Raw genomic sequence first — 8801 nt, 5'->3', positions numbered from 1 at the left:
TTGGCTTTGGTAAATAACCCACAGCACTTTAACTTGAGATAATACCAAAAAGTATCTGTGATTTTTATGGATTGTAAACTATTTTAGTTTTTTATATATTGGGTTTTGCAATCATTGGAAGAGGGTGGGAGAGGGGGGGGGGAGGCATTTTTAACTGAGTGTTGACTCCAAAACCATTAGTCATTTCTAACAAATATTATAGTTGTTACAGATTATTAATCATTCAAAACATTTACGATGATCTATTATTGTTAGGTCTGCTTTTTGTAAAATAGGCGAAAAGTGGGTTGTTTGGCTCTAGTAAATATCCCACCCACGTTAACTTGAGAATTTTTTTTTTCTTCTCCTAGAAAATTTTAGATCATTCGGTCATTTGCATCTTCAACATGTTTCTGGCATGCATATCCACCACATTTAAAACATGTTAGGATCAATGAGAAATCTCTTTCTCCAAAAATTCCACTAAGCTATTTAGGGGTTGTACTAGTGGAATTTCCCAAACATGGATAACAACAAAACATTGGTGTTCATTTTTAGTGCTTGAAATAAATTTCTTAACTTATATTGATTTTTAGTCTTCAATTTTTGGCATACATAAACACTAAAATTTTCATTTTGTTATGATTTATTTGTTTTATCTTTTTATTTACAAGAAAAATGAGAGAGAGAAATCTCAAGTTTGGATTTGAAAAAAAATTGAACATCCAAATGGAACTACACAAATGCTAAGAGAGATAATTCCAAAAAGAATCTGTGATTTTTATGAATTGTAAACTCTTTTAGTTTTTTTTTATATTGGGTATCGCAATAATCAAAAGAGGGGGCTGCGAGGCATTTTCAACTGAGTGTTGACACCCAAACCATAAGTCATTTCTAACTAAAATTATAGTCATTACACATCATTAATCGATCAAAAAATTTACGATGATCTATGATTGTTACGTCCGCTCTTTGTAAACTAGGCAAAAAGTGGGTTGTTTGGCTCTAGTAAATATCCCTCTGCACGTTGACATGAGAATTTAATTTTTTCTACTCCTTGAAATTTTTGGATCAGTTGGTTATTTGCATCATCAACATGTTTCAGGCATGCATATCCACCACATTTAAAACATGTTAGGATCAATTTGAAATCTTTTTCTTATAAAATTCCACCAAGCTATTAGGGTTTGTACTAGTGGAATTTCCCAAAGGAAGATAACAAAACTTTGGTGTTAATTTTTTGTGCCCGAAATAATTTTCTTCGCTTACATTTATTAATGCTTTCAATTTTTTGCGTACATAACCTCTAAAATTTTTATTTTTTTGTGATTTATTTGCCTTATCTTTTTGTTTACGAGAAAAATGGGAACGTGAAAACTCGACTTTGGATTTGAAAAAAAATTGCACTTCCAAAATGGAAATGCACAAATGCTGAGAGCAATCATTCCAAAAAGAATCTTTGATTTTTAAGGATTGTAAACTCTTTTAGTTTTTTATATTTTGGGTTTCGCAATCATCGAAAGAGGGGGGCGAGGCATTTAAAACTGAGTGTTGAATCCCAAACAATAAGTCAATTCTATAAAAAATTGTAGCCATTACACATCATTAATTGATCAAAAATTTTACGATCATCTGTGATTGTTAAGTCCACTTTTTGCAAAATAGACAAAAATTGGGTTGTTTGGCTTTGGTAATTATCCCACCGCACGATAACTTGAGAATTTAATTTTTTCTACTCCTTGAAATTTTTTGAGCATTAGCTCACTTTCATCTTCAACATGTTTCAGGCATGCATATGCACCACATTTAAAACATGTTAGGATCAATTAGAAATCTGTGAAATGGATAGTACACTCTTTTAGTTTTTTATATATTGGGTTTCACAATCATCGGAAGAGGGGGGCGAGGCATTTTTAATTGAGTGTTGACTCCCTAACCAAAAGTCATTTCTACCAAAAATTATAGCCATTACAGATCATTAATCGATCAAAACATTTACGATGATCTATGATTTTGAGGTCAACTTTTTGTAAAATAGGCAAAAATTGGGTTGTTTGGCTCTGGTAAATATCCTACCGCACGTTAAATTGAAAATTTTATTTTTTCTACTCGAAATTTTTTTATCATTAGCTCATTTGCATCCTCAACATGTTTCAGGCATGCATATCTACCATATTTAAAACATGTTAGGATCAATTAGAAATCTCTTTCTTATAAAATTCCACCAAGCAATTAGGGGTTGTACAAGTGGAATTTCCCAAACATGGATAAAAAAAGTTTTGGTGGTCATCCTTAGTCCGTGAAACAATTTTCTTCACTTGCATTTATTAGAGTTTTAAATTTTTTGCATACATAAACTCTAAAATTTTCATTTTGCTGTGATCTATTTGCTTTATCTTTTTTTTTTACGAGAAAAAGGGAGAGTGAAAACTCAAGTTTGGATTTGAAAAAAAATTGAACATCTAAAATGGAAAAGCACAAATGATGAGAGAGATAATTCCAAAAAGAATCTTTGATTTTTAAGGATTGTAAACTCTTTTAGTCATTTCTAAAAAAAATTATAGCCGTTACACATTATTAATCGATCAAAACATTTCCAATGAACTATCATTGTGAGGTCCATGCTTTGTAAAATAGGCAAAACCTGGGTTGTTTGGCGCAAGTAAATATCCAACCGCACGTTAACTTGAGAATTTAATTTTTTCTACACTATGAAATTTTTGGATCATTAGGTCATTTGCATCTTCAAAAAGTTTCAGGCATGCATATCCACCACATTTAAAACATGTTAGGATCAATAAGAAATCTCTTTCTTTTAAAATTCCACTAAGCTATTAGGGGTTGTACTAGTGGAATTTCCCATACTTGGATAACAAAACTTTGGTGTTCATTTTTAGTGCGTGAAATAATTTTCTTCACTTACTTTTTTTATAGTTTTCAATTTTTTTCATCCATAAACTCTAAAATTTTCTTTCTGTTGTGATCTATTTGCCTTATCTTTTTGTTTACGAGAAAAATGGGAGAGTAAAAACTCAAGTTTGGATTTGAAAAAAAATTGAACATCCAAAATTGAAATGCACAAATGTTGAGAGATATAATTACAAAAAGAACGTGTGATTTTTAAGAATTTTAAACTATTTTGGTTTTTTATATATTGGGTTTTGCAACCATCGAAAGAAGGGAGAGGAGGGGGGGGGAGCACATTTTGAACTGAGTGTTGACTCCCAAACTACAAGTCATTTCTAAATAAAAATTATAGCCGTTAGACATCATTAATCGATCAATTTACGATGATGTTTGACTGTGAGGTGTTCTCTTTGTAAAATTGGCAAAAAAATAGGGTTGAATGGCTCTGGGAAATATCTCAGCACACGTTAACTAGAGAATTTTATTTTTTTACTCTTTGAAATTTTTGGATCATTAGGTCATTTGCATCTTCAACATGTTTCAGGCATGCATATCCACCACATTTAAAACCTCTTAGGATTCAATTAGAAATATCTTTCTTATAAAATTCCACCAAGGTATTAGTGGTTGTACTAGTGGAATTTCCCAAACATGGATAACCAAACTTTGGTGTTCATTTTTAGTGCGTTAATTAATTTTCTTCACCAACATTATTTATAGTTTTCAATTTTTTGTGTACATAAATTCTAAATTTTTCATTTTGTTGTGATCTATTTGCCTTATCTTTTTATTTACGAGAAAATGGGAGAAAGAAAACTCAAGTTTGGATTTGAAAAAGAATTGAACATCCAAAATAGAAATGCACATATGCTGAGAGAGATAATTCCAAAAAGTATCTATGATTTTTAAGGATTGTAAACTCTTTTAGTTTTTTATATTGGGTTTTGCAATCATCGGAAGAGGGGGCGGGGGGGGGGGGGGGAGGGGGAGGCATTTTTATGTATGTGTTGTTAGGTCCACGCTGTGTAAAATAGACAAAATTTGGGTTGTTTTGCTCAGGTAAATATCCAACCGCCCGTTAACTTGAGAATTTAATTTTTTCTACACTATGAAATTTTTGGATCATTAGGTCATTTGAATCTTCAACAAGTTTCAGGCATGCATATCCACCACATTTAAAATATGTTAGGATCAATAAGAAATCTCTTTCTTATAAAATTCCACCAAGCTATTAGGGGTTGTACAAGTGGAATTTCCCATACATGGATAACAAAACTTTGGTGTTCATTTTTAGTGCGTGAAATAATTTTCTTCACTTACACTTTTTATAGTTTTCAATTTTTTGCATACATAAACTCTAAAATTTTCATTTTTTGTGATCTATTTTTCTTTATCTTTTTGTTTACGAGGAAAATGGGACAGTGAAAACTCTAGTTTGGATTTGAAAAAAACTTGAACATCCAAAATGGAAATGCAGAAATGCTGGGAGAGGTAATTCCAAAAGGAATCTGTGATTTTTAAGGATTGTAAACTCTTTTAGTTTTTTATATATTGTGTTTTGCATTCATCAAAAAATGAGGGGGGGGGGGGGGGGGGGGGGGGGGGGGGGGTTGGGTGGAGGCAATTTTTCACTGAGTGTTGACTCCCTAACAATAAGTCATTTCTAACAAAAATTATAGTCGTTAAACATCATTAATCAATCAAAACGTTTACGATGATCTATGATTGTTAGGTCCGCTTTTTGTAAAAGAGGCAAAAATAGGGTTGTTAGGCACTGGTAAATATCCCACCCCATGTTAACTTGAGAATTTATTTTTTTCTACTCTAAATTTTTTATCATTTGGTCATTTGCATCTTCAACATGTTTCAGGCATGCATATCCACCACATTTAAAACATGTTAGGATTCAATTAGAAATCTCTCTCTTATAAAATTCTATCAAGCTATTAGGGGTTGTACTAGAGGAATTTCCCTAACATGGATAACAATACTTTGGTGTTCTTTTTTAGTGCGTGAAATAATTTTCTTCACTTACATTTATTATTGTTTTCAATTTTGGGCATACATAAACTCTAAAATTTTCATTTTGTTGTGATCTATTTGCCTTATCTCTTTGTTTACGAGAAAAATTGAAGAGTGAAAACTCAAGTTTGGATTTGAAAAAAAATTCAACATCCGAAATGCAAATGCAAAAATTATGAGAGAGATAATTCCAAAAAATATCTGTAATTTTTAAGGATTGTAAACTCTTTTAGTTGTTTATATATTGGGTTTTTCAATCAATGGAAGAGGGGAGGAGGGGGGGGGGGGGGGGGGGGGGGGGGGGGGGGGGGGGGAGGCATTTTTAACCCAGTGTTGACTCCCAAACCACAAGTCATTTCTAACAAAAATTATAGCAGTTAGACATCATTAATCGATCAATTTACGATGATCTATTGCTATGAGGTGTTCTCTTTGTAAAATTGGCAAAAAAATAGTGTTCAATGGCTCTGGGAAATATCCCACCACACGTTAACTAGAGAATTTAATTTTTTCTACTCTTTGAAATTTTTGGATCATTAGGTCATTTGCATCTTCAACATGTTTCAGACATGCATATCCACCACATTTAAAACCTCTTAGGATTCAATTAGAAATCCTTTTCTTATAAAATTCCACCAAGCTATTAGTGGTTGTACTAGTGGAATTTCCAAAACATGGATAACCAAACTTTTGTGTTCATTTTTAGTGCGTGAAATAATTTTCTTCACCAACATTATTTATAGTTTTCAATTTTTTGCATACATAAATTCTAAATTTTTCATTTTGTTGTGATCTGTTTGCCTTATCTTTTTATTTATTAAAAAATGGGAGAATGAAAACTCAAGTTTGAATTTGAAAAAGAATTGAACATCCAAAATAGAAATGCACATATGCTGAGAGAGATAATTCCAAAAAGTATATGTTATTTTTAAGGATTGTAAACTCTTTTAGTTTTTTATATTGGGTTTTGCAATAATCGAAAGAGTATCCCACCACACGTTAAATATCCCACCTCCCGTTGACTTGAGAATTAAAATTTTTCTTCTCCTAGAAATTTTTGGATCATTTGGTCATTTGCATCTTCAACATGTTTCAGGCATGCATATCCACCCCATTTAAAACATGTTAGGATCAATTAGAAATCTCTTTCTTATAAAATTCCACCAACCAATTAGGGGTTGTACAAGTGGAATTTCCCAAACATGGATAAAAAAACTTTGGTGTTCATCTTTAGTCTGTGAAATAATTTTCTTCACTTGCATTTATTAGTGTTTTCAATTTTTTGCATACATAAACTCTAAAATATTCATTTTGTTGTGATCTATTTGCCATATCATTTTATTTACAAGAAAAATGGGAGAGTGAAAACACAAGTTTGGATTTCAAAAAAAGTTGAACATCCAAAATGGAAATTCTCAAATGCTGAGAGCAATAATTCCAAAAATTATCTGTGATTTTTTAGGAATGTAAAATCTTTTAGTTTTTTATATATTGGGTTTAGCGATCATCGAAAGAGGGGGGAGAAGCATTTTTAACAGAGTGTACACTCCCTGACCATAAGTCATTTCTAACAAAAATTATAGCCGATACACGTTATGAATCGATCAAAATGTTTACGATGATCTATGATTTTTAGGTCCGTTTTTTGTAAAATGGCAAAAAGTGCGGTGTTTGGCTCAAGTAATTATCCCATAGCACATTAAATTCAGAATTTAATTTTTTCTACTCCTTGAAATTTTTGGATCATTAGGTCATTTGCATCTTCAACATGTTTCAGGCATGCATATCCACCACATTTAAAACATGTTAGGATCAATTAAAAATCTCTTTCTTATAAAGTTCCACCAAGTTTTTAGGGGTTGTACTAGTGGAATTTCCCAAACACGAATAACAAAACTTTGGTGTTCATTTTTAGTGCGTGTAATAATTTTCTTTACTTACATTTATTATAGTTTTCAATTCTTTGCATAAATAAACTCTAAAATTATCATTTTGTTGTGGTCAATTTGCCTGGTCTTGTTATTTACGAGAAAAAATAGGAGAGTGAAAACTCAAGTTTGGATTTGAAAAGAAATTGAAACTCCAAAATGGAAATGCACAAATGTCGAGAGAGATAATTGCAAAAAGTATCTGTTATTTTTAAGCATTGTAAACTCTTTTAATTTTTTATATATTGGGTTTTATAATCATCAGAAGAGGGGGGCGAGGCATTTTTAACCGAGTCTTGACTCCCTAACCATAAGTCATTTCTAACAAAAATTAAAGCCGTTAAACATCATTAATCAATCAAAACATTTACGGTGATCTATGATTGTTAGGTCCGTTTTGTGTAAAATCGACAAAAAGTGGGTTGTTTGGCTAAGGTAAATATCCCACTGCACGTTAACTTGAGAATTTAATATTTTTTACTCCTTGAATTTTTTTTATCTTTAGGTCATTTGCATCATCAACATGTTTTAGGCATGCATCTCTACCACATTTAAAACATGTAAGGTTCAATTAGAAATCTCTTTCTTATAAAATTCCAGCAAGCTATTAGGGGTTGTACTTGTGGAATTTTCCAAACATGGATAACAAAATTTTGCTGTTCATTTTTAGTGCATGAATTAATTTTCTTCACTTTTATTATAGTTTTCAATTTTTTACATACATAAACTATAAAATTTTCATTTTGTTGTGATCTATTTGCCTTATCTTTTTCTTTACCTGATAAAAGGGAGAGTGAAAACTCAAGTTTGGATTTGAAAAAAAATGAACATCCAAAATGGAAATGCACAAATGCTGAGAGAGATAATTCCAAAAAGTATCAGTGATTTTGAAGGATGGTAAACTCATTTAGTTTTTTATATATTGGGTTTTGCAATAATCGAAAGAAGGGGGCTAGGCATTTTAACTGAGTATTGACTCCCAAACCATTAGTCACTTCTAAAAAAAATTATAACCATTAGACATCATTAATCGATCAAAACATTTACGTTGATCTATGATTGTTAGGTCTGCTTTCGGTAAAATAGGCAAAAAATGGGTTGTTTAGCTCTGGTAAATATCCCACCGCACGTTAACTTGAGAATTAATTTTTTTCTACTCAAAATTTTTTGATCTTTAGGTCATTTGTATCTTCAACATATTTCAGGCATGCATATCTACCACATTTAAGACATGTTAGGATCAATTAGAAATCTATTTCTTATAAAATTCCACCAAGCTATTAGGGGTTGTACTAGTGGAATTTCCCAAACATGGATAACAAAACTTTGGTGTTCATTTTGAGTGCGTGAAATAATTTTTTTCACTTACATTTTTTATAGTTTTCAATTTTTTGCATACATAAACTCTTAAATTTTCATTTTGTTGTGATCTATGTGCCTTATCTTTTTGTTTACAAGAAAAATGGGAGAGTGAAAACTCAAGTTTGGATTTGAAAAGAAATCTATCATCCAAAATGTAAATGCACAAATGCTGAGAGAGATAATTCCAAAAAGTAACTGTGATTTTTAAGGATTGTAAACTCTTTGAGTCTTCTATATATTGGGGTTTTCCTATCATCGGTAGAGGGGAGTGAGTCATTCTTAACTGAGTGTTGATTCCCAAACCATAAGTCATTTCTAACAAAAAGTATACCCATTACACATCATTAATTGATCAAAACATTTACGATGATCTATGATTGTTAGGTCCACTTTGTATAAAATATGCAAAAAGTGGGTTGTTTGGCTCAGGTAAATATCCCACCGCATGTTAACTTGAGAATTTAATTTTTTCTACTTCTTGAAATTTTTTGATGTTTAGGACATTTGCATCTTCAACATTTTTAAGGCATGCATATCTACAACATTTTAAACACGTTAGGGTCAGTTAGAAATCTTTTTCTTATAAAATTCTAGCAAGCTATT

Source organism: Aristolochia californica, unplaced genomic scaffold, assembly GCF_029961685.1.
Source record: "Aristolochia californica isolate CCGP_79_NKW_82.1479 unplaced genomic scaffold, dmAriCali1.0.hap1 SCAF_6, whole genome shotgun sequence".
NCBI classification, from domain to species: domain Eukaryota; kingdom Viridiplantae; phylum Streptophyta; class Magnoliopsida; order Piperales; family Aristolochiaceae; genus Aristolochia; species Aristolochia californica.
This window is presented reverse-complemented; position numbering follows the sequence as displayed.